The sequence below is a fragment of the Notamacropus eugenii genome, chromosome 2 (genome assembly GCF_028372415.1).
Source record: "Notamacropus eugenii isolate mMacEug1 chromosome 2, mMacEug1.pri_v2, whole genome shotgun sequence".
NCBI lineage: Eukaryota > Metazoa > Chordata > Mammalia > Diprotodontia > Macropodidae > Notamacropus > Notamacropus eugenii.
The window spans coordinates 108736424-108763539 of NC_092873.1; the positions used below are offsets into that span (position 1 = coordinate 108736424).

A 27116-nucleotide genomic window follows, 5' to 3' on the forward strand; every position below is an offset into this window, starting at 1 on the left:
GAGATTCTCCAGATGTTCCCATTTGTAGATATATTGCATTGGTTGCATCAAACCCTGGAATGCCATAAAGCCTTCTGAAAGAGAACCATGATCACGCAAATGAGTGTATATGAACTATATACACAGGGGAAAAAAGTGAATAAATGATGGTTGTCATACAGACTTTTACATACAATTAGATGTACAATCTATGGAGCTCATCCATTAGTCCATATATTTGGGCCAAATATGTAATTTTCTGTAATTTTCTAGGACAGTTGTTTTTCCAACGAGATGCTTCACATTATCTTCTATTTTTTCAAATTTTTGGTTTTGTTTACTAACCTCTTGGTTTAACTCAAAGTCATTCATTTCCCTGAACTCCATTCTCTCTTTCAATGAATGATTTTTTTCAGTGAGCTTTTGAACCTTCTCTTCCATTTGGCTAATTCTGCTTTTTAAAATCTCCTTCCCCTCATTGGCTTTTTGGACCTTTTTTCCAATTGAGTTAGCCTCTTTTTAAAGTTGTTATTTTCCTCAGCATTTTTTTGGTTCTCCTTTAGTAAGCTGTTAACTTGTTTTTTAAGCTCTTCTATTGCCTGAGCCCAGTCTAAGTTCCCTTTGGAGACCCTGGAGGTAGAGGCGTTAACTTCCTCTGACAGTATGCCTTGTTCTTCCTCATCCAAAAGGATGGGGGGAGACATCTGTTCCCCAAGAAAGTAGCCTTCTATGGTCTTATTTTTTCTCCCTTTTTTGGGTATTTTCCCAGCCAGTTATTTGACTTCTGAGTTTCCTCTCCATAACTACCTGGCCTCCAGTTCTTCCAAGCCAGTACTGGGGGCTGAGATTCAGATGAATTGCTCAAAAGCCTCAGGGGTTTTAGGTGGGCGCAGGGCTGCTATTCAGTGTGAGATTAAGATCAGCTGCTCAGGAGAGGGCAGGGCTGCCACACAGGGCTCAGTTCCCTCAGGGGTTTACAATGAGACCTTCAACAATGGATGCAGGCTGCTGCCTGCTTTGGGAGCCCAGTCCACTGCTGCCTTTACTGCTGCCTCCTGAGGATGCCTGAGTGATAGGGACACCCTGCTCCCTTCTTGGCCAGCTGAAAAGACCCTCTCATTGACCTTTGGCCCTTGTGATTTGAGGGATCTGCGCTGTCACTGGAGATTCTGTCCCTGAAGCCTGCTCAGATCTACTCCTTTCAGTGCTACATGGCCAAGGCAGGGCTAGGCTCTGCTCCACATCCGGTGCATGACAGACCTTTCCTGTCGGTCTTTCAGGTCTTTCTGGGATAGAAATGTCCTCCACTCCATTGTTCTGTGGCTTTTGCTTCTCTAGAATTTGTTGAGAGTTCTTCTTTACAGGTATTTTATGGGCTATGGATAAGAGCTAGCATGTGTGTCTTTCTACTCCGCCCCCAAGAACAAATTTTTAAAAGGAAAACACATGGTCACCTCCACAGAGCAACCAAATAATGAAGTCTCATATAGCAAGGTCATTACTACATCTAATCTCCTCAAGGTATGTCTAAATTCTATGTCCATCCCCATCATGGGGCTATGGGAGGGCCCATTTTTCACCCAAGCAATAAATGACTCATTAGATTTAAATGAGAGCAGTGCATTATCATCATATAATCTGCAAACTTTAGAATAACGAGGTATGATATGGTACAGGAAAAAGAACTTAAACTATGAGTTAGAAGATCTGCATTCAAAACTAGTAATTTCACTTACTAGCTTTGTGTCTCCAGGCAAGTCATTTAAATTGAATATGTAAACTTTCTCATCACAGATCCTCACAGAACGTTTTTTTAGGGGGGGAGGTAGAGATGAGGAAAGCACTATGAAAAATAAAAAGTGCCAAACAAGTAAATTCTCTTATTTTAGTATAATTAAAAATGATAATCAAATAGGTCAATGTTTTCTAATAAGCTTTCACTGTCAAGATTATAACTCCAACATGTAAAACCATATCTAGAAATTGTCAGATTGTGAAAGGAATTACTGATCTCCCCAGACCACCCAGAATCCTATCTGGAAACTCTAGGGATTAAATCTGTTCTTATTTCAGTGTTCAGAGGTACACATTCCTGCTGGAGGGCTAACATGGCATGGTCAACAGCTGGGAAAATGAAATCCTTTGATCCCAAAATGGAAGTAATTTCTTTCTACAAACTGGAGTGATGACACGGAAGCAAGTGTCACTATCAGTATATGGCAAACGGCCCATATCACTGAGTTCAAAATGACCACTGAAGTCACAGGAAATAGGGCAGATGCTGAGGCCACAAAAATCTGAGCTGTAGAACAAACTTCCTATTCTATTTAAATTCTCTTTGCCATTTAGTACTAACATATTTGCTTTTTTTTCATCTCATTGTTAAAATGAAAAACTGTTATAAGGCCCATGAAAGGAAATCAAGAGTTTTTCCATTAATCTCTCTCAGTTTCTCGCTTTAGAAATTAGAATATGGAAAGAAACTGGTGCACCAAGAGATAACCAGTACATAGTTACAAAATCAGCATATCTTCTGGTAGACAATATTAGGAATGAAAAAGATACTAAGTTTCATGTTAAGCAAGTGAATGAAAAGTAACTTAAGGGACTTGATTATTACAATAAGTAGCATCTGGGAAACCTCAACTTAAAACAAAACAAAACAAAACAAAAAAAACACAAAAACCCAAACACCATAGTGAGCCTAGAAGACAGGGGAAAAACTCAATCAAGCAGATCTACATTCAAAAACTGTCTTTAAAAAAAGGAAGAAAAAAAGAAAAAGAAATTTTCACAAGTTTATTGTAACTATCAAGAGTTACAAAGCAGGCAGGGGCAGAAACTTCTTTAAGTCCAGGAAGTATCACTATTTCCTAGGGGGTAAAGGTTAGGTAAACTATGATTTTTACTACAGTTGGAAAGTCAATACCATGGATGAAAGACACCCCAAGCACTCAAATCCAGTTAGACACTGCTCAGGCACTTGCCACTGCCCAAGAATTTCTGAAGCTTTCAGCTTTCTACCTGGGTGATGTTTGGAGGAAAGATTTTACTTTTCTTCTTATTTATTCTGCTTAGCTCAAGTCTTCAGAGTCAACTTTAGCTTTTTATTTTCATTAGGTTTGTTTAAACACATGTTGAAACTGTGGTTGATGGTCTGGTTCCTAGACTGCAGATTTGTGGGTGGTAACATGCCATGTTTCTGCAAATAAGAAACTGAAAATTCAAACAATATAACTGAGTGCATTTGGAAGGATTTTGTTAGCTCAGATTCGCTATAACCTTTGTACAAGGACCTTTCCTAACCTTCAGGTGATTTGAGAATGTGGTTAATCACAACACCCCCTTTCCTAGCTACTGAGGGTCAACATCCTTGAAAAGAGGAGGCATTAGTTAATGTCTATAAAATGGGTATGAGCCTTGGACACATGATGATTTTCATAAGTATTCTTCATAGGTAGATAAAGAAACTTTTAATTATGTTAGGCTTAGGAGAGAAATTATGCTTTTAAGGAACTCAAATGAAGCACTGAAATGAAGACTAAGTGAGGAAAACAGGACATCAACATTCAAAACCTGTCAGTCACAATGTGAACTCAAAAGAGGGAAAATGCAGAAGATTGAAAAGAAAGTCTTATGAATAAAATGAAGTATAATTTTAAGAAACTTAGTAACATGCAATAAACTACAACAGTTTCAAATGTGAAATGATCACAACTGAAATTCATTTATGCAGAACTATCACGCGGAATAAACAATGATGAGTCACACAGACACCAACAAGGCATTTAACATAATACCTGGCAGGCTACCGAGCACTTTCCTTACAACTCTGTGGAAAAGTGGCATTCCTTAATGACACAGTATAGATGTGAAGTCTATGTGGCAAGACACTCTTTTCACTAACACTTGGCATACAGGATAAACACAGCTTAACCAATATCATTAGCAACAGCTGATAAACTAAACAGTATTTTTGCATGTGAAATGAGAATGATACTTATTTTTGTATTAAGAGATTAAGGGAGAGAGATAATGTATGTGGAAGACCATATTACTGCAATTTTTAAATGATTAAGAAATAAATTACATTCAACACAACCAAATCTACAGTACAACAGACTAAAACAAAAAATCCTCAGTGCTCTCCTAAAATTTACATGAAACACAATTAGTCCAGGTTTGCTGAAAATATTATGAAGATTTTTTTAAAATGTAAAACTACTTTGTATAGGAAATAAATTAAGGTTGATTCAAGATATAGTAACCATTAAAATCCTATATTTCACTACTCAATTCATCAAAAAAAGTGAAAATATACAGCATCATTCAATAATAATTTCCATTGATATAGCTGCACTTTCTTAGCCTAATTTCCATTGAGACCAACATGTATAGTTCAAAGAAAGTTGGCAATGGTGATTTTAGTTTCCTGAACTATTTGTGTGAGAATTCAGCCCCACAATAAGGAGTGGGTAAAGAGCTGTAGTTCTCAAAGCAGGAACACATACACCTAAACCAAGAGTTAAGGACCAGGAAAGGGAAGGAAAAAACTTCATCCAGTTCAGAAAAGAGAACAAGGTTCGATCCAATAAGCATATATTAAACACCTACTTTGCACCAGGCATCAGTTACTAAAAATAAGTATGATGTAAAAGGCAGTGAAGAGGTGCATGATGGGTGCGAACAGCCTACAATAAAAAAAAAAAAAGGAATTGGAGCAAAGAACGTCATGAAGAAAATGAATAACTGAAAAAGATGTGATGGTCACATGGCAAGAGTAAGGGCTAACTGACAATTCATATGTTCTGCTGCTCAGATTGTCAAGAGGAAATAAGAAAAGGTTTGAATACAGTAGGTGGATCTCTTCCAGCCATCTTATGAGGGGACATGGACAAGTGTCAAACACTCTAATCTATAAAATGTAAGTATCAATTAGCTGGCCTCCAAACTTTCATTATTTGGATTACTGTATTATTTGTATTGTAATATTGCACTATTTATACTATTGTATGTTTAGGCTTGATTGAAGAGACTTGACAGAAAAATCCTCAAGTTTGTCACTTTAATTCTAGATTCATGAAACAATACACTGATCTATAATTTGGTCTTCTGAATGCAAGTTTCCACCTGGGGGGGGGGGTGCCCTTTTTAGTTGACTAGTCTTGATTTTCAGGTTGAGTATATATCCCACAGAAAATCAACAATTTGGTATTCCAGTTTATAAATCAGTCTCTTAGGGTTTGGCAGTGTGGACTGAGTAGAAAGAACATCTGCTAAGTGGAAAGGTCTCAGTTGGAACCTTAGCTCTGACACTTAATGCCTGTATGACTTTGGACAAGTTCTTCATCTGTCAAAGGAAAGGCCTTGGATTAGATGGTACCTAAGGTTACTGGGTATTTTTGTTTTTGTTTTTTAAAAACTGATAACAGCTGGGGTCTAAACATCCAAAGCTGAAGATATGGCCCTGTAGTCACAGTAATTTCATCAAGGTACAGATCTCCACCTGAGGAAAGCCTTCAACAACCAGCCAGGAATCACTAAAATCACAAAAGACAACAATTAGGACCTTGTAGCTTTGGAAGGAGGAGGATGTAGATGAGCACAGAAGTTTACAAAATAGTTTATGTTCTTCCAGTTCAGGGTTAGAAAAGATAGGAGAAAGATAAAGACATATAACAGAAAGACGGGAGGGGAGAGAGGTGCTGGAAGTCAAAGATTTAGCGGAGGGTGTAAATTTTTTCTGCAGTACCTAGTGTAATGACAATGGAGAAAACTACAGCATTATAGTTTTGTGTGTCCTTGGGAGGGAGTAGAGAGTTGGAGTGTGTGACAGATACAAAACACTCAAAGGATAGTGGGAGCCAGACTTGAAAGGGTTCACTAACGTGCAAACTACAATTTACTACAGGGGAGTCCTAAATACATGGAAATACAGATCCACTAAGCATAGAATTTAAAAGTCCTATGGTCCCTGTCTCCTAACTTACACGGTTAGGAACTATTTTCTCAGAATATCAGGCTCTCCTGCAATCTTTTATTTGGATCAATTTAACTTTAAAATTTAAGAATTCAAAGATCAACTAGCATGAAGCACTGTTTTTCCTTTGACAAAACACTCATTTACAATAATGAAGAGGAGGAGGAGGAGCAACACCAACTGTAGCAGCAGCAAGAGAGTCCAAACCAGATCTAGGCCTGGACAATAAAGGAGGTACCAAGTCCAATTACCTCTCCCCGCCAAACACCCCCTACCTTGGCCTTGCCCCTTCCTCAGTCACCCTGGAGAGGGAAGAAGGGAGAGGCAGCAGGAGCAGGAGCTAGTGCAATGACTAGTTAAGCCTAGGCCAAAGCAACTAACACATTCTGCAACGCTCCTCAAGGGCTGCAAGCTTTATAACTACTCGTCTCCTACTGTTCTACCCCAAAAGCTGAAAACTTCCCACATCTTGTTTCTCTTTGTATTAATCAATCACTTCTTTGTATTAATCAGTCATCATATTTTAGCAAATTCTATGCTACCCTCACCTCCTAAACTTTCTCCTTAGCCCTGTCCTCCCTGTGTCTCACTACAAACCACAACCAGCCCTTCCACTATGCCCCTCTGACATTCCCACTCTAGTGTGAATATGTTTCCCTACATTGTGGTCATGCTCCTTCCATCTGAAAGCTCTCACAGAGACCCAGCATCTCCCTGGGCCACACCCTCCAAGACCGGCTATGTGTTCTCTCAGAACCTCAATAAGTGATCCTGGAAGGAATGTTGCAATACTCTTTGCTCCCTAATGCCACTTCTAGACTCTCAGTTAACAAACTCTCCTTACACATTGAGGTGGCAGTTTTATTGATTGGCCCCCAGGACATTCTTCTTTCCTTTCTCAAGGAGCTGAGCACCCATTTTATTACCCTCTAACCAACTCCTGCCACCTCTCCACTGGGGGCTTCAAAACATTCACACTAATGTTCCCTCAAACTCACTAATCTTTGGATTTCTCAGTTTCCTTTCCATGAACTACTCCTTCATTCAAACTTAGTCACCTAAGGGGATGGTCACATACGAGATATCACCATTACCCACAAAATATTCCACTTCCTTAATTAGAAACCCTGACATTCCTCTATCTGATCATAACTTCTTATTATTTCATATTTCTCTATGCCTCACCCCTCCCTGACACCTATTCTTTACTTTCATTAAGACCATCAGTCTCTCTACACCTCAGTACCTTCTTAGGACATTAACTCTGTTCTGACTTCACTTTCCTCTATTTCCAATTTTGAGCAGTTAGCCATTTAAACTCTACACTGTCTTCTCAAATCCCTTTGCCCTTCTGTCCTATTGCTACTCATCTCTTGCAAATTTCAGTCTTAGATTATTTCCATCATTTGCCATATACTCCTACTCACAGACAGCAGAAGAAAGCTGGAGGAAGTTACAGAACCATCCTGACCAGGTACATTATAAATTCACAGTATCCAACTTCAGCCGGTCCTTCACAAGGTAGTCCTTTTAATCCTCTCTAGCTGATTCTCCATTCTACTTCCCACAGAAGCTATTTCAAACCTTCTCATCTTTCCTCAGGTCTCCCATACATCTCCCCTTTCACCTCCCATATCTCTCAGCTGAGGAACTCATCTCTTTGTTGAACAAAGTGAAGCCATTTGATGTGAGCCCTCCTTCCTCCCATTCTCTTTATCATAAAATCCCAAGACATCAACCTCTATTCTCTTCTGAAAATAATGTTGTTCTTATCCTTGCCAAGGCCAACTCCTCTACATGTGTTCTTGATCCCATCCCCTCCTGTCTTTTTCTGAAGACAGCAACCTCTCTTTTCTCTCAATTCTTCAATCTTGTCTTATCTACTGGTTTCTTACTTACTTCAAACATACCCAAGTCTCTCTGAAACTTAAAAAAATAAAAAAACTATCACCAAGCCCTCCTATCCCCTCAAGCTATCCTCCTATAGTTCTTTTCTCAGCAAAACTTGAAGAAAAAGCTATCTATACTCATTGCATTCACTTTCTTTCCTTTCATTCACTCCTTAACCCTTTATAATCTGGTTTCTGACCTCACTCAATAAAAACGGCTTTCTCCAAAGTTACCGAAGATCTTTTTTATAAATTAAGGTTTATTTTATTCTTCAATGAATGGGTTTTATTTTTCTTCCTTTCCTCCTTTTTTCCTCAAAAAGAAAAAAATCCTTGCAACAAATAGTCAAGTAAAACAAATTACCATATTGGTCATGTTCAAAAGTGTGTCTCATTCTGCATATTTAATCCACTACATCTCTGTCAGGAGGTCTATAGCATTCTTCATCATAAGTTCTCTGGAATTATGGTTGATCGTTATGTTGATTGGAGTTCAACTCAGCTCATTTTTTTAAAAAAATGCTTTTGCTACAATATAAATTGTTCTCCTGGTCCCGGTCACGTCACTCTGCACCAATTCATAATTTGCACCAATTCTTGTTTTCCCAAGTCTCCTCTGAAACTACACCCTTTGTTGTTCCTTTATATAATCTTAGCTGTAATGACTTTGAACAAAAAGTTTTAAATTTTATGTAATTAAAATTGTCCACTTTATGGACTTTCCTATCCTCTCTAGTCCTTTTTTGAATAAGAACTCTTCCCTTTCTCACAGATATCAAAGTTAATTTCTTACTTTCTCTTAAAATTTGTATAAATAATTTTTATAGTTAGGATATATAACCATTTGGAGTTTAACTAGGTAAATGGCAAGAAAATTTGGTCTAAACCTAATTTCTGTTAAGACTACTTTCCAGTTTTTCTGCTGAATTTTTGTCAAATAGTGATTCTTTACCCCAGGAGCTAGAGTTTTTGAACTTATCCAAAACTAAGTTCCTATATTTATTTGTTTCTGCAAGCCATGTCCAGTGTAGTCTCTTAATTGTCAGCTCTCAGTCCTCATCATTCTCAACCAATCTGCTGCATTTCTCACTGCTGACTACTCCTGGACTGTTTCTACTACCTGCATTTTCATGACATTACTCTTTCCTGTCCTTCCCCATCTGTCTGACTTCTCTTTTTCTGAATCTTTTGCTGATTCATCATCCATTTCATACTCCCTAACTATGGATATTTCTCAAGTTTATGTCCTAGGCCTTCCTTTCTGTTTCTACTCTGTTTCTCTTGGTGAAATCATTAGCACCCAAGGGTTTAATGATCTTCTCTATGCAGATGATTCACAGATATCCATCCAGTCTCCCTCCTGTATCACTAAAGGCCAATAGGACATTTCAAACTAGACATCTAACAAATGTCCAAATTCTTTATCTTTTCCTCCAAACCCTCCTGTCTTCCCGACTTTCCCATTTCTGTTGAGAGGACTGCCATTCTTTCAATCTCCAAAGTTCATAACCTCATTGCTATTTTCACCTCTTCACTCCCCTTGTTCAATATATGTACACAGGAGCCAAACCTTGACATCTCTACCTCTACAACCCACATATCCATTACTTACTCTATCCACACAAATACCACCTTAGTTCAAGTTCTCATCACTTCTCACCTGTTATTGCAATAACTAATTGGTACCCTGCCTCAAGCCTCTCTCTCCATTCCAGTTCATCCTCCACACAATGGACAAAGTGACTTTGTTAAGTATAGTTACTTCTAGGATAGAAGGTAAACTCTTCTGCTTAACTTTTAAATTAGTCTCCTTCTTACCCTCTGCAGTCCAGCCAAATTAGCCTTTTCATTGTTTCTCATATGTGACATTCCATACGCCAAACCTAGGCTTTGCACTCCCATACTTCTGCTCTCTGAATATCTCTCTTCCTTTAAGAGCTGAAGTAGCATCTCCTATGTAAAGCACTTCCTGATCTATCTTCTTTTCTGAAACATCTTACATTTGCTAGTTTCTATTTATTTTCTTTATATTCATTCTGTTTATATTTTAACATACACTTGTCTCCTCAATTAAAATTTAAGCAATTTGAGAGTAGGGATTTTTTGATTCTTTGTAGTTATATCCCTAGAGCCCAGTACAGTGCTAATACTTAATTAACACTTGTTGACTAACTTATAAAGACAAAAGTTTTTCAGTGAAGAGTACTTTTACTTAGAAATAGGTGCACTGTTTAAAAAAAATTACATAAAGTTAAACTTCATGCAACTTAACTTCACTTTTAGTGTTAAAATACACTTAAGAAATGCTGTTTAAACCATATTCCTATGAAATGCTGGGACTTGTCATGTCTAAGATTATAAAACAATTTTTTGTCTTATCAGTATGTTCGTATGATTATCAATATCTTTCTGAACTGAACAAGAAACTAATTATTGAAATGAAAATTCCTTCTGTTGTATTAATTTAAAAATTACTTATGCTACTATCAGCTACTTTTACTTCGCAATAGAAGAGGAGAATGGCAAAATCATCCACAATGACTCCCTAAAACCTAATGTCTCACCAAGGCTCTTGTGTCTGGTCCCATGGATCACAATCGCCCTTGGCCTGTCTGCCTGTGAGCAATATTCAGTCTTTTCCTGCAAGAACAGTGTGAACAAAACAGTACTAATCATTCCCAAAACATCTACTGAATTTCAAAATATTTCCTCTGAAAAAAAGTACTTATTTCTTTTTTTTTACTAGATTGTTATGCCTGAGTCATCATATTATCTGGAGCTTTAGCAAGGCATGAAATTCCATGCACCAGTAATGGTGCTATGGGTCTTTGAAAAATATCAGTTGTTATGAATTCATGTGACCCTTTCTTCTTTCAAAATTGTTGCTTTTAAAATAAATACAAATAACAGGCAGAAGAATCTATTTTAATTATTTAACATTTTCTTGAGTGATTGCCCTAAATTAACATGAACTACTTCTTTTCAGTTCACAGCAGAATTTTCCTCAAGTATGATGTCAACAAATATTTTCTCCATTTGAAAACCATTAACCCATTCTTTGTTATAAGTAACCTTTTCTTTGTCTCCCATGTATATGCAAATGATCATTCTATTTGGTGCTTGTTGGGTTCAAAATAAAAATTAAAATAATAATCCAAATTTAGAGAATAACAAATCCTACCTCATTTCAAAATTCATTAAGTCATTTATCACAAGTAACAATGATTTGGAATATCCATATTTTTATGCATCTAGCCTTATAATAGAGGCACTTTGCCAAACTAGGTTTTCCTAGAGTAATTTCCAATTTTCATGTAATTATTCTATGTAATAATCTTAATGGTCTTTTACATGTTTAGCTGGCAAGTTTATGCACCTTCTAACCACCTAATTTAAAATACGAAAACTGTATTTTAACCTTCTGTTTATATTTTAACTGAATCCAAAAATGTATTAATAGTGGCACATAAAGTCAATAAACGAGCTATTATTTTCTGAGGTGTATTAAAAACATGTACAGTGATATCAACAGCATGAACTTTTTCTGCTGAATAAAGAAGTAATTAAATATATTTTAACTATAAAATCAGTATTGGTCTAATTTTTAAAAAAGGAAATGATTTACCTTATTTTTTTGTATCAGACATGTAGTCATGTGAATGGTAACTCAATACTTACTGTATAAAATATGAACTATGAAAATGTTTTACAGCTGGTTTTGATCAGCTTCCTTTGTTTAACATTAAGAGTTAACCTCCAAAAGACACAGACAAACTACATATCCTACAGGTAATGGCAACCAGATGGGATGTTCTCCCTGAAAGCTGTTCCTGGGTCAAGGTGAGGGTAGGAATGATTTTGACAGAAATTTGGAATTTTTCAGGTGGCAGCTTACACAGATGAACAAGCTATCACAGACTCTTAAGGGGAAAAAAAGGCTTCAAGTTTTTAAAATAGAGAAAAATGATATAATGTCATAGTGATCACACACAGCCATTTAATTAAATTCAAAATGATCCCTTTCATTATTAGCTGCTTTCTGCTGTCAAAGTGAGGAGGACCCTACCCTCCTGTGGCAGATGAGATGGAGACTCAATAGTCCCCGGGATCAGTCTTCCTCCCCTACTGGTGAGTTCTTTCTTCTGATTGAAAAAAGGAAAAGAGAATCATGAAGTCTTCTAGTTAGATGAGGCCTCAAAGACAAAGAAAGGCAACCTTAAGCTCAAGTGTGAATCTGTTCTACAAGATGACCAGCAGACTTACAGTAAGAGGGAACTCAGCATCTTCTAAAACACAAGCTGCCCTCTTTGGAGCATGGTTCTTAATTATTCTAGCCATCATACTTCAATTGCATTAGTTTAGGATTACATTTTTTTAAGCAACCATATCATACTTTTGAGTTGCCTTAAAGTTGCCTAAAACTCATAGGTTTTTTTCCCCACCCACATATACGATCATTTTCCCTATCTCCCAGTGCTGTCATTTTTTAAAACAGAAATCCAAATGCCTGTCATTTATACAGTTGCTTTTTTGAACCTCAGTGCAGGATTATACATATATCCCCATTAAATTTTGTTTTATTGTATTTGGCCCATCATTTCAGCCTCTTGAGATCTTTTATGATTTTGAGCCTATGTATTATTTACTGCCTCTCCCAGCTTCCTGTCTTCCACAAATTTGATGAACATGACATCTGTGTCTTCTTCTAAATCACTGCCTTAAAAATGATGAAGGGAACAAAGCCAAGAACTTGAATATAGCTATAGGTTGATTAAGATCATAAAACTTAGAACTAGAAAAGACCCTAAAGAACATTTCCAATGCTCTCATTTTAAAATGAAGAAGGAATATTAAGTACTGAAAGTACAGGCATACATTGTTTTATTGTGCTTCACAGATACTGCATCTTTTACAAACTGAAAATTTGTGGCAACCCTGTGTGAAGCAAGTATACTGATGCCATTTTTTTCAACAGCATGTGCTCATATCATGTTTCTGTGTCACATTTTAGTAGTTTTTACAATATTTCAAACTGTTTCATTATTATCATAGCTGTCACAGTGATCTTTGATGTTACTATTCTAATTGTTTTGGGGCACCATGAACCATACCCATACAAGATGGCGAACTTAATCTATAAATATGGCCTGACTGCTTCACCCAAAGGCTGTTCCTCATCTCTCTCCCTTTCGCTGATCCTCTCTGTTCACTCAGACACAACAATATTGAAATTAGGCCAACTAATAACCCCACAATAGCCTCTAATCGCTTAAGTGAAAGGAGTCAACTGAGACAAACTTCGTTGTTTTCTTATTTTAAGAAATTGCCACAGCCACCCCAACCTGCAGCAACCACCACCCTGTCAGCAGCCATCAACATCGATCAAAGCAAGACTCTCCACCAGCAAAAAGATTATGACTTACTGAAGATTCAGATGATGGTTAGCACTTTTTAAAGTAATAAACTCTTTTGAATTAAAGTGTATACATTGTCATTTTTTTAAAGTATAATATTGCACAATTAATAGACTACAGCTTTTACATGCACTAGGAAACCAAAAAATTCATGTCACTTGCTTTATTGCAGTGGTCTAGAACCAAACCAGCAAAATCTCTAAGGTATGCCCGTAATTTGTCCTAATATACATAAGTAGTAATGTTAAGATTTGAACCCAGATCTACTGACTGGAGATTCATTAGTTTTTCTACTATATCACTCTTTCCTTAAAGTCTATCTCACACAATAGTTTCATTTTTGTATCTTTGTATCTCCAAGTGTTCAATATAGAGTAGATATTTAATAAATCCTCATCAGTTGAAGATCTGATACTTTAAAGAGGAAGGAAGCATCATAATTTGTTTCAACTTTACCACAATTTTATGAAACAATACCCCAAACTTTTCTGGAACTGTAATAACCTATTAATTTGAATTTGACACCTTATTCTCCAAACCCTATCCTCCTGCTCCAATCTAACAGCAGTTATTAAGGACCAACTATATGAAGGGCATAGACTATGTCCTGACAATACAAAGACAACTGCCTTCCTCCCATGATCCCTATTTTCAAGAAGCTTACATAAGACTGGGGACAGGAAGAGGAGGAGAGAGCAATAACAACTTAATAGCTACAGGGGATGTGTAAAGGCTTCTTATAGCTGAGACATAAAGGAAGCTATGGACTCTAAGAGATAAGTGAAGAGGGAGCACTCCAGGATTGGAGGACAGCCAATGTAAAGACACAGAGGCCGGAGATGGAACATCCAATTCAAAGAACAGCAAGCACGCCAGTTTGGATGGAACATAGATTACGTAAAAGGCAGTAATGTGAAATATGCCTAAAAATGTAGGATAAAGCACTCCCAAAGTGCTTTTAAGACATAAATTGAATTTACTTGCATAAAAGTTACCCATAATGCAATGGGAAAATTATGGGGAAAAGTTCACCACATAAACAATGAATAAGCTGTGCAATTTACCTTATCCTTCATTCATTTCAAATAAATATCATATTCTTGGTGAATAAGGTTCTAAAATACTGAATTTATATAGGAGATATGAGAAGAAAGAATAAAGAAAAAAGTAGAAGAAAATAGGGGGAAGTAGAGAGATGGGACGTACTCCATTGCATAATACATCCAGGCAGAAGATGACTTTCTGAGAGACACCTAGCACCACCAATAATCCCAGAGACAGTCTTATCAGAAGCTTTCCATAGATAAGGATTGATATTTTTTCCTTCCTCCCTCAAATACATGGGGGTTCAACATAAAGGACAGGATCATAGATTTAGAATTAGAAGGCACCTTAGAAGTGAGAATTAGTCCAACTCCTTTATTTTGAAGATAAGGAAACTAAGGATCTGAGGTTTGCAAAGGTCACAAAGATATTAAGTGACAACCAGGATCTGAACTCCACTTTTCTCACTCCAAATCTAGGGATCTTCCCACTGCACCTCAAGGATTCCTCTTATGCAAATGATTTTACTTATTGCTTCCTTAAACAGAAAACCAATAGAAAAAGCTAAATCCATTGTCTTCCTCCATAAATGAACTCTCTCCCAATTTTCCTATATTTTGATTCTACCTTTCATGCAATTATCCAAGATCAAACTCTGAATCATTTACTCAAGTTATAGAATAAAACATTATTTTTGGGTTTAGTCACGATAAGAATTTGTTTTGCTTGACTATTTGCTACTAGGGTTTTAAAATTTTCCTTTTTGCTTTTTTTATGGGGGTCTCATGCAAATGAAAATAAAAGCTTATTATCTGAAAAAATTTTAAATTAGGCTATGAATTGTTTATTCACTTTTTCCTATATCAATCATGGAGCCTCAGCCATTCTTCACTAAAAATAGTTCCAAAATATTCATTCTTCTTCTTGCTTAATATTATCACTTCATGACTAGATAAGTCTAACAGCCTCTTTTATGGCTTACCACCACCATCATCACCACTACTACCACATACCTATTTAATCCATTTTTAAACCTCACATTTTAATTGACCCATTTTGAAATGATAAATTACTGAACACATTAGGTTAAAAAATCAAGAGACTTTTATTATGCTATGTAAAAATTTAACTGCTTTGTATTCATTATTTTTCAATACAATAAAAGTAGTTTTTCATGACAGCCATTATTTTTAAATCCTGAATCAAGCCATTCTTTGCACTTAGGCAGATCTCATCAGCTAATTTGCAGGTGGGTGGACCATTTGGACATGGGCCAGTTTTCACACATAAATTATAACATACATGTTTTTTCTTTGCCCTGATTTGAAATGTGCTGGTTGAGGTAAAAGACTGGGTAACTGAATGCATAATTATTTATTTTATTTTCTACTAATGTAACTTTGATGCCATACTGGATTCATTACACCCTCTCAGGATACTGCCCCTAAAGAGAAAGCCTCAGAACAGTCAGCTTTGATTAGGTAGTCATAGCAGCTGTAGCTAAAAATCTACTTTCTGCTTTTCCTGGCTCTACTCACTTCTCCTTCTGGTAAACATATTGTTACTTCAACTTTTCTTTTTGTTGATATGTCTGCTTGATCATAGTTAAAACGAAAAAAATGGTTGTTGTTGGAGGAAAGGGCAAGTGATGTAAGAATTTGTCTTGAAGAAGGACTACTGAAAGAGAAACAGAAGGCAAACACTCCCCAAACACACAGAGAGGCCTCTCAAATGCCATCCCCTCTACTAGTCACTGTATGAAAGACATAAGAGCCAACATCACCAATGGAAAAGAAAATTACCAAAGGCAGATGTGGAACACAGAGAAGGAAATACCAAAAAGGTACACTGGCAACTGGCATAATGCCACCATCAACACTTGTCAGTTCTCCAATGGAGTATGTAGCAGCGGGAGTGCTGGTCACTCAAATCTAGGAGGAGAATAGTCTCTCTCAGAGAAACTGATCTGAGGTGAGGGAATACAACTATGAGAAAAGAAAAGACTTTCTAAAATCTCTCAGTGCTTGCATTATAATACCTGGATTGGCATCCAGCTAAAGGACATACTTTGACAAAGCATTACCAAGTCACATGTATCACTTTTACACAGATTATTTTAAAAAATCAAGCACCTGTAATGTGTTATACTCATTAAGAACAAATAATAAATCTTTCTCAAAACATTTAAAAACTGTGAAAGAATTAGGTAAGTATAACTTGGATAAATGCTTTATTTTAAAGTATCAAGTACTTTTTATTACAGTGTTTAATTTTAATAAGCCACTGTACAATATATAAGCTAATGAGGTAAAACTATCAATTAAGAAAATCATAGGTAAATAACATTTTGGCTACGTCAAGACCATTTAATCCACTGCTGGACTAAAAGGGCTTTAAAGAACAATTAGAGGAACTAGTCACTGCTCAGACTAACAGGTCCTTTCATTTGGCATGTTTATGTGAAGGTCCAAAAGGGAAGGGCTTGTGACTTAAATGGAGATATCCAAGGGAGGAGTCAGAAACAAAAAAGATACGAGGGGAAATACAAAGAGCCCAACACATTAGGTTCAGGACTGACTCCTCCAAACATGTTAAATTTCATGTTCCAATTCTCATCTCTGTGCAAATGATTACTACATCTCTATAACTAGTCTTTATTTCTCTTCAGAGTGCCAGTCTTGCCTCTTAGACATTTCAAACCGGATGTCCTATAGCTATTTCAAATACTCAACGTGTCCAAAACAGAATGTGTTTACTTTTCTGCCAAATTCTGCTCTCTTCTCAACTTACCTATTAGTGCTGAGTGTATCACCATACTCTTAGTTACCCATGCTCCCAGCCTTGGTATAATGCTTGACATCCATTCCCTTCTCTCCATTCTTGCAGTTGCTTCCTTAGTACCTGCTCCTTATCACCTCTTGCCTGGACTACTGCAATAGCCTCCTTTAAAACACACACACATATACATATATATGTTTTTGATTTACCAAAAATCTTCCTTCTTTTCTTCTTACCGGTGCATTGAAAACAAAACCCATTACAATATGCACAGTCCAACCACACAAATTTCCACATTGGCTATGTGTAAAAAAAAAAAAAAATCCAGACTCAAGGAGGGCAACAGATTTCATCATTAGTCCTCTGGAATCCTGGTGGATTATTATGCCTATACAATTGGGCATCTTATACAAAAACAAGAGGATGAGGGGAAGTAGCTGACACTTGAATCACATTTTCAAGTGAACTAGTCAAAAAAGGAAGACTATACATACACAAATATCTGGGTACAGGAGTACATCTCATTCAATAGAGAAATTGGAAGGAAAGGGGAGAAAAGATAAGCATGAATTAAAGGGAGGGTAGATTACAAAACCATTTCTGGCTCTTTTTGAGGTGGCTTATAATGGGAATCTGAGATGGTGCCTATAAATTGGGGAATGGATGAAAAAGTCCTGGTATATTAATGTGATATACTATTGGGCTCGGAAAAACCTGGGAAGATACTTATGAACTGATATACAGAAAAGTGAATAGTACTTCTATAATGACAAAACAGATAACAACTGTGGGAGCATTAGGTATGCCTACTTGTATTCCCTGATTATGGGCCATAATTTTCCCTTTCCCCCTCAAGTATACTCCTCTTCCCTTTTCTCTTTCCATTTTTCTCTTAAGATCATGAAGACATAACAGAAACACTCCCAGGCCTTGTCTAACTAGACTTCCAATGGGAACCTGGAATGATACGGTTCAGAGGGCAAACAATGTATCATAAAATTAGAATTTAAGCAGTTTATACCTACTTAGCTCTTTATCATTGTTCATTTGTATTTCCCTTTTTATATTTCTTTTACTTCTGTGTTTGAGCTTCAAAGTTTTTACATGATTCTGGTAGTTTCATTTGGAATGTTTAAAAGTCATCTATTTCATCAGAGATACCATTTTTTCCTCTATAGAGTTATACTCAGTTTTGCTGGGTAAATTATTCTTAGCTGTAGGCCTATATCCTTTGCCTTCTAGAATGTCATATACCAAATTCACCACTCCTTCAAGTGGCTGCTAAATTGCTAAATTGTGTGTGATTCTTACTAAAGCTTTTCACCACTTAAATTGCTTCTTTCTGGTTACTTTTAGTATTTTTTTCTTTGATCTGGGAGCTCTGTATTTTGGCTAAAATATTTCTAGGAGTTTTCATTTTGGGGTTTCTTTCAGAGGTGACCAATGAATTCTTTATATTTCCTCTTTGGCTCCTGGTTCTAGATCTCGGCTGTTTTCTCTAACTACTTCTTGAAATAAGATGTCTAAGACTCTTTGGTGTTGTTATGGAATTCAGGTAGTGCAATGGTTCTTAATTTTCTTTCTTCTCAAACTGTTGTCCAAGTCATTTGTTTTTGCTGTGATGTGTATCAAATTTTCTTCTATTTTTCCTACCTCTGACTTAGTTTTAATATTTAATCTTGTCTTATGGAATCACTGGATTCTAATTGCTCCCTTCCACTTTTTAGGGAGGTTGTTGCTTCAATAGTTTTCTACCTTTTGTGTCAAACTATTAATTCCTTTTCCAATTCTTTCCTCCATAGCTCTCATGTTTTTTTCAATTTTCCCCCTACCACTCTCATTTCAATGATATTTTTTAATAGTTCTTTTAAAAAATTCTTACATCATCTCTTCTAGGAACTGGAGTGGAATTTCAGTCCAAACTATTGTTTTTCTTTGAGAGTTTGCTCGTAAATGTCTTGCAAGCCATTTTCTTCTTCTGGCTTTGTGTCTTGAGCATTTCTGTCAACCCTACTAGGACCTTACCTCTGATATTATCTTTTATTAGCACTGTATGTATCTTGTATGTAAGATTTTTTTGGACGCTGTCTCCTCCATTAGAATGTGACCATATTTTTTGCATTTTTTTGTATCCTGAGTATTTAATACAGGGTCTGAGACATAGTAAGCACTTAATAAATGTTTGCTAACTGGTATATTTTACCGTAAGATAAAAGGGACTTTGAGTAAAGTATGAATTATATATTTGTTATCTGAGAACTAGCCTAGTTAAATGTAAAAAGGTTCATCACCAGAAGTCTGTACACCAGGCAGTTTTTATTCAACCACAGTAACTCATGAAGACCATTTACTAAGCTGTGAGAGGGTTATAGCTGGCATTAGCAAAGGGTATATATACATATATAATGAAAGCACAATGTTCGGTGCACAGTAAACACTTAATAAGTGTTAGGAGAATGCAAATAAGTAGAAGTAAGTACAGATGGAGATAATTTGTAAAAGGCATTTTTTTTTTTTTTTAGTATTACTAGGTATCATTATACAAGTATCATACAAGCCTTAATATTATAAAACTATACTCAGGCTTTTGGACTGCCCTATAATTTAGATGGAGATTGAAAGGTGGAAATTTGGGGGAAAGGAAAAACAACAGCAATGCCATAAGTACATCCTGTGCTGTGTCACTACAACCTACCCAAAAGGGTAACTTATCTTTTATTATCTGGTCCCTCCTATGCATTCTCAGTACAACCATCCAGAGTCCAAACTCCTGTTCTTTTTGCCTAAAACATTATAACAGCCCCCTAGTGGTCTTTTTAAATCCAACCTCCTCTCCAACTCCCCCTCCACACCACTGAGTACTCTGCCTATTAAACATTTATGATCATCAGTTTATAGGATGACAGATATTCAGCAAGATGGGCTCTCGGAAACCACCTAGTGCTACCTTATAATTCTCTGGGTAGGTTTAGTGACTTGCCCAGGGTCATACAGGTAGTATGTATCAGATGTAGTAAGAAATAACAACACAAACCCTGATTGACTCCCCATTGCCTACTGAATAAAATATAAACTCTTGAATCTTGCATGCAAAGCATTTCCACAATCTGGTTCCAACCTGTCTGACCAATCTTACCTTGTACTATTCCTTGCTGAAATTTACCTACTCCAATTAACTATGCGATTACCTGTCTACTTTCTTATTCTGTTCTCTCCCTTTCCATGATTTTACTCATCTGTTCCTATCCTAGAAATAGATTACTCCTTTCCCTCCTCTCCAACGTCATCTTTTAAAGGTCTTCTGCTTGAGGCCTGATTCAAATAATACCACCATCTTGTCTAACACACCTTCTTTTCCCTTTGTCCCCACAATCCCATCTCCTGATAAAACAGATATCTTTTAGATTTTTAATAGCATTTTTCATGGATCTCTTTTTTGTATTTATCACCTTCTCTTGTACTACAGTTATTTATGCAGCTACCTTGAGTAGCAAGAACAAAGCCTCTATCACACACCTAGCAAAATTCCCAGAACACATGTACTTAATAACTGTTTGCTAAATAAATGAGATATTTCTGGGACATTATATATAGTGTGTAAAATCTCTGAATGGCCTGTATGCTAATAGCAAGAATATTTCCATCTACTAAAATAATACAATGCTTACAGTGGCAGATTTAGGTTCTAATAAATAAAACAAAAAATGGCTCTGGAAATCAGACACAGGAATAAGGCTTACATGATGTGTAAAAATTTACTTTTGTTTAGGCAATTCATGACTTAAAACAAAATTGACATAAAGGTGAATAGCAACAACTCAGAAATAATTACATTTATACAAGGAATCTCTAATGGAATTTTGGGGGAGAAAATACTCCTTTTTGTAATCTGAAACTTTCAAAAAATTCTAGAATGAGAAATTTTTGTGACAGATAAAGAATAAAATAAAGTTAATCTGTTGGGTAGTCAGTAAATGTTAGAGAATAATCATAAGCTTTTACGTATCTAAGTTCCAACATGATTTTTTTCCTGATAAGCTACCCAATAGGCAGTTACTACAACATTTTCAAATGTTTTGCATAAACAATAAAATAACTTTTAAAATTTAGTTTAAGAGAAGTTCAAATATGCATAACGATGTCAGTAAGAGTTAAAGGCTCAAGGAAATATATAGAAGGGTGGAAAATGGAAGTGAAAGAAAGAGATAAGAAAAGGAATTCTTTAAAATTAGTGAAAAGTTAGTGAAAATATTTGAATATGATTGTTTTTCATTTCTGGATACTATGTAAATAAAGATTAAAGAAAATTAAAGAAAAATGACAACTTTTAAATAGCTCATCTTAACAGTTATTATACTTAGATGATGGATATTCTACTAAAAGTGATAATTTTTTACTAATTCAAGAGTTTTCCAGTTTGTTTTTTGCTCTCAGTTTAAGCTGAGCACAAGGATAGGACCACATCCCTAGAGTGGTGAGGGCCCTTAAAGGTCATCTAGTCCAATCCTCTCATGTTAGCCAGGGAAATTAAGTGACTTGTCCAAAGCTCCATGGGAAGCATATATGAAAGGTGGGGTTAAACTGAAATCATCTCATTTCAGAGGCAGAGAGAGTCCCTTTGCCAGGTCTTGTTTCATGCCTGCAAGTGCTCTTTCATTCTTGTTATCAAGAAGATGATCAGAACCACAGTTGGAGGTCATCTACACTGAAAGCTAGTGATCTACCTTAGGTTACATGACTAATAAGCAATAGTGCTGACATCTGAACCCAGATCCTCCAATTCAAACTATTTCAGAGGAGGAAAAGCCCTTAGAAATTTAGTCCAGTGTTCTCACTTTATGGAGAGATAGCCCTACCTGTGGTGCTTAGAGAGCTGGCTATGGAGTCAGGAAGAGCTGAATTCAGGTCCCACTTCTGTGTCACACTGGGTAAGACACCTCTTATATTCTAAGGGTAGGTTACAGAGAAAGTGCTGACCTGCACTGGTAAAGGGCATTTCTTCACCTGAGAGTTCCTGATAACAATGAAATAAAAGATCCAGTTCCTTTTCCTCTCATTTTACCAATGAGGAAACTGAGGTTCAGAGAAAGTGACTTACAAAATTACACAGATAATAAGTGTGAGAAGCAGGAGTGAATCAGGTTTTTTGCCTCTGGAGTCAGGGTACTTTATACTGTACCAAGAGAGAAATGAATTGCAAATCCCAGAGTAAGTGTGATTTCAAGTAACTCAATCTCTTGGGTCCTCACCTTCTTTCTCTTTAAAAGGTGGACAAAATGTTTCCTCTTATTGGAAGTAAAACAATACAAGTAATACTTTCTGCTGTACCCTCCCTTTCTTCACCCTACACATGCACCTGGAACATAAGTACTATTTCCAGCCCAGTCCTCAGTATCACCATCTGGGGAAGCAGCTCCTGCAGTAAAAGAAGTAGACATCCCCCACCCACTACAAACTAATTGCTACCCACAGGCAGGCCAGACTGGCTAATGCAGCAAGGAACCTTGAGTGAGACATAGGAGGGAGAAAATGTCAGGACCTTGACTACCCTTTCTCCTCAGGTCTGGATGGAGACAGCCCAGGACCCTGAACCCAAGAGCCTTGGAAAGTGTCCTGGGAAGCCCCTGTGGAGATGCAGCCTGGCCACTGCTCCTGTAGGGCTGCAGCCACAACTACTGAAGACCCAGGAAAGAAAGTTCTCCCCATTAAAGTCCCTGGCATTGTGAAATGCTTCAATGTCAGAAAGTGATATGATTTCATCAGCGGAAATGACATGAAAGAAGAGGCATTAACATCAGCTTTGCTCCTGCACTTGAAGATCATGAGATCTTTCTATCTGACTTAGCAGCTAAAACCTTACCTACACGTTGTCTCATCCATCAGAATGGGAGCTCATTGAGAACACAAGCTGTCTTACTTTTCTATCTGTATCCCAAAACAATGTTTTGTATATTTTTGTTTTTAGTTGTTTTTTTGGTGTGTCCAACTCTTCAAGGACTCTTTTTGGGGTTTTCTTGGCAAAGATACTGGAGTGATTTGCCATTTCTTTTTCAAGCTCATTTTACAGATGAGGAAACTGAGGCAAACAGGGTTAAGTGACTTCCTCAGGGTCACAAGGAGACTGCTTAAGATCAGGTTTGAACTTACTACGTCTTTGTGACTCCAGGCCCGGGGCTCTACCCACTACACAACCAATTTTGCGGCCCATTTTGTACACAGGAGGTACTTAATAAATGCTTCATTCATTCATAAATTCTACTTGTTCCAAATTTAGCAGATAGAGGCCTGAAGTGAATCTCAGATTTTTAGCACAAATATCTCTATATAACTTTTTTGAGTGGATAAAATCCCCACCTCTCCAAAATTTAAATCCAATGTAAAATTTCCATTACTCTAAAGATAAAAATAACACTGTGGTTCATTTTGACTTCTATATTTTACATTTATCTTTCAAGAAATAAGATGTAAGAAACTAGATTTAGCAGTAATTTTACATATACGTAAACACACACATGTATGCATATAGTTAAACCAATTCCAAACACAATCATTTTGAGAAAATGAATGAGGGCAAAGAACTTTTGCTCCACCTTTGTGGTTCCTGAAAAGTAGTTAAGGAACGACAACAGAAGCAATCATTCTTGTACGAGGTTCAATATAATGATCATGTTGCACTACACAAATCCTTTCTAACAGCGATGTTCAGAGATAACACTGTTAGCCACTGTACGATCTAACTTTGTTACATTAGACTTCCTAGACATGCAGTTTTATTTGGGGGCCTGTGATTTAATCTACTCTATGCTCTATCTGAACCAATGAACACACAAACTCTACTTCACTGGCTCTGTATTACGAAGCTGCAGTAGCTGCACAATATTTTACTTTCAGGCTTGAGAAAACATGAAACCAAGAAGTGCTGCCCTAGTGGTGATAGTCAACTTTTGTACCTGCAGTTAAGGAAAAACAAATGTAACAACTTTCACTTACTTTTAGCGTGTTCATTTCAAAGGAATAACTTTCTTTTGTTTTAACTTACCCCCCAAAAGAAGCCGATTGATTTGTATTTGCTACAAAATATTATCTCTGTAAATGCCTCTATAAATTTTGTTAAATATAAAGAAAACACAGCAATTTTACATTTTCCTCAACTACGTTCAACAGGACAATGAGCTGCCGACAGTTAAATACAGGGATATGTGTTAAAAGGACAGAGTTCACATCTGTAGAGGAACAGGGTGTCTGTGCAGATACCTAGTCACTCTGTCATTGAGTATTTGTCAGTGAGATTTTTATTCCTTTCAGCAGAAAATGTGTATAGATCTGAATCCTAAATATAATACCATTTAGCTAGGAAGGGAGTCCAAAGTTATTTTCTGACTTTTCAACTTACCAAAGAAGTTGCCATGATGAAATAACATTAATTGATTAAGAAGCAATTAATTAGGCATCAACTATGTGCCACACTATTATAATTGTCTATCCTTCACTTTTGAAAAGGGCCTGTGATATCATAGGATGATGTCAACCTGTGGTGAAATGGATTTAAGTGAGGCAAGGCTGCAGTCATCAGCTTTACCCACTCTCTCTCTTCCAGAGTCACCAAAGTCAAAATAACTGGCAATGACCCAGGATGTGGATGACCCTGGCCTTTCTAAATTAAGGTCTTTCCCAGGTCTCAGTTTGTCTGATTGTCTCTGGATGAGAAACTCTGCAAATTAAAAATCAACCATCTTAGAGTTATATTTGCTTATTTCTGATTTTTGGAATTAGCTCTACTATTCCAAATGACTATTATTAAAATAGATTTGGTTAAACCAGGACCTAGTATAGAACCTGATATACAGCAGGATTTTAATAAATGCTAATAGGTTGAATGACTAATTTCAATAAGTCGTTACTGACTCTGGTATCCCCTTATCCCCCATAAAAATAAGTTAATAGAAAACACAACTACAAGTATGGGGAAGACCATTCAGTGTAGTTTACTAGAAGGAGTACTAGCTCTAGAATTAGAGGATCTGAATTCAAATTCTCTTTCTTTACCATACTTATGTGTGTTAAAAAAAATAACGCAGTACTCAGGCAAGTCATCCAAGCTCCACAGGCTTTAGTTTTCTTATCTATAAAAGGCGAGGGTTGGACTGAATGGCCTCTGAGGCCCCTTCAGTCTTAAAATGAGCCTCTGATTCTACAATGTGATGCCATACATAGAAACTGAATAGGTTTCTGCACTGATTCCTGAAATACCTGACAGACTACACTTTTATAAAATCTATGGTATAATCTTCATGAAAAATTAAAGATTTAAATTTTACTAATATTTTAACTCATTTTAATGAATATAAGAAATGAAAAAACAGATCAGGGAACTTCTATCAACACCCTGATTTTCTGTTTTAAGTGCATTACAGATTTGTTATATTCCTCTAGAATGGTCTAGTTTCACTTAATTCCTATTAACCTAGAGTTTATCTATGTCTTGGGGTGATTTAAGTCTTTCTTTCCATCCTCAACATAACAACCAAAGTAAAATTTTCCTTAAGTATGGATGTGACCTTGTCACTCTCTCCTCAGCAAAATCCAGTGACTTCCTGTTGACTGTAGAAGCAAATATATATAAAATAAAAATATAAGGACTTAAGTGATCCTCAGTCACTATAATGGAGATAAATTCATCACATTACAATATCATTGTTTTCAAGAATCAGAAGTAATTAGTTTTGACTCATTACAAAACATTCAGTAAAGGCAAAATGTTACCATTTGCATGGCAACATATGATTTGGTTATCTCTATAACTCAAGGTTAGAAAAAATGGAGAACAATTCAATTCACTTAAATTAAATGATGAAATGTAAAAGTACTGGGGTTTTCAACAGGGTGAATTTTTTACTCTTCTTAAAGACTGTTTTTGAAGTGACAAGCCAGTCACATTTTCCACTGCACAAAAGAATGAACAAAGTTTAGACTAGATGATCCCTAAAATTCCTTTTAGTTCTAAAATTATAAGATTCTTTAAGTTTTATTGAATTTGAAAAGAAGGCATGCCAACTGGACATAGGAGAGATTCTAAAAATTCTGTTAGCACCTGCATTACTAATGTATGTCTTTGATCTGGTGACAAGCTCTCTGCTCTAAGAATAATTTTTTTAAATTTATCCTCTTATTTATTAATAACAAAAATTTAATAGTTGAGATCTCAGGAATAGTGAACACTAGGTGTCAGTGTAAGGAATGGAAAACTGTCAAAAACCTGTTGTTTCCAATCAGGTGGATTAGCCAAGAAACCAAAAGCAGCTGTGACCACATTTACTTATAACTGCATAATTCAGTTAACAAGCCAATCTTCCTCTTAAAAAAATGCTGCTTTAAAACCATCAAGTGTTTGAAATCAGATAAGGTGATTATTCAAAGCTACAAATCTTCCGTGAATCAGCTATAAGAGGCATAAAGAATAATTTTCAGTTTAAAGAATGTGTATAATTTCCTTTTGGTATTAAACATAGGCTCATTCCAGAGAAATGCCATCACTTAGCTTAAGTCAAACATAAAAATGAATTATTTTCCAAAATAATGAACTTGGAAAAAGGATAAAGGTAGGTAATGTATTTTAAACTTTTCCCTATAAATAAGAGGCCCTTAAAATGAGAACCAATGTGGAATGGGCAGGTTTTCTTTTACTAAAAGTAAGTATATTTATGTTATCGGTTCTAGAGGGATAAGAAAAAACAAATGTTAGTAAAATGATTTGCTGTCCCCAAATCCTACCTGATATAATATTTGGATGTTATTTATGATAATAAAACAAAACAAATTTAACTTACATCATTTCTTTAAGAAAAACAAAGGATTTTCGTTAAAGGAGAATTTTTTCTTTCTGTTCCTCTGCCACATGAAAATTCCTGAAATCATGTGTCCAGTATGCAGGCTCAAATATAGTGGCTCCTTTTCTTTGACCTCTCTGCACCCTATGACATAGTTGATGACTCTTTCCTCCTTGATACTTTTCATAAACACTTGTCTCCTCTG

At 36.3% G+C, this 27116-nt stretch overlaps 1 protein-coding gene and 1 long non-coding RNA gene across 13 annotated transcripts in view; one reads left to right on the forward strand and one right to left on the reverse strand.

Annotated features, from left to right (window-relative positions):
• Positions 1–27116, reverse strand: part of SUPT3H (SPT3 homolog, SAGA and STAGA complex component) — a 654394-nt gene that overhangs the window by 243958 nt on the left and 383320 nt on the right. The window lies entirely within an intron of this gene.
• On the forward strand, positions 925–13327 carry LOC140526262 (uncharacterized). Its single transcript, XR_011974300.1, has 4 exons — positions 925–1500; positions 4799–4903; positions 11881–11976; positions 13169–13327. It is a non-coding gene; the product is annotated as an uncharacterized lncRNA (long non-coding RNA).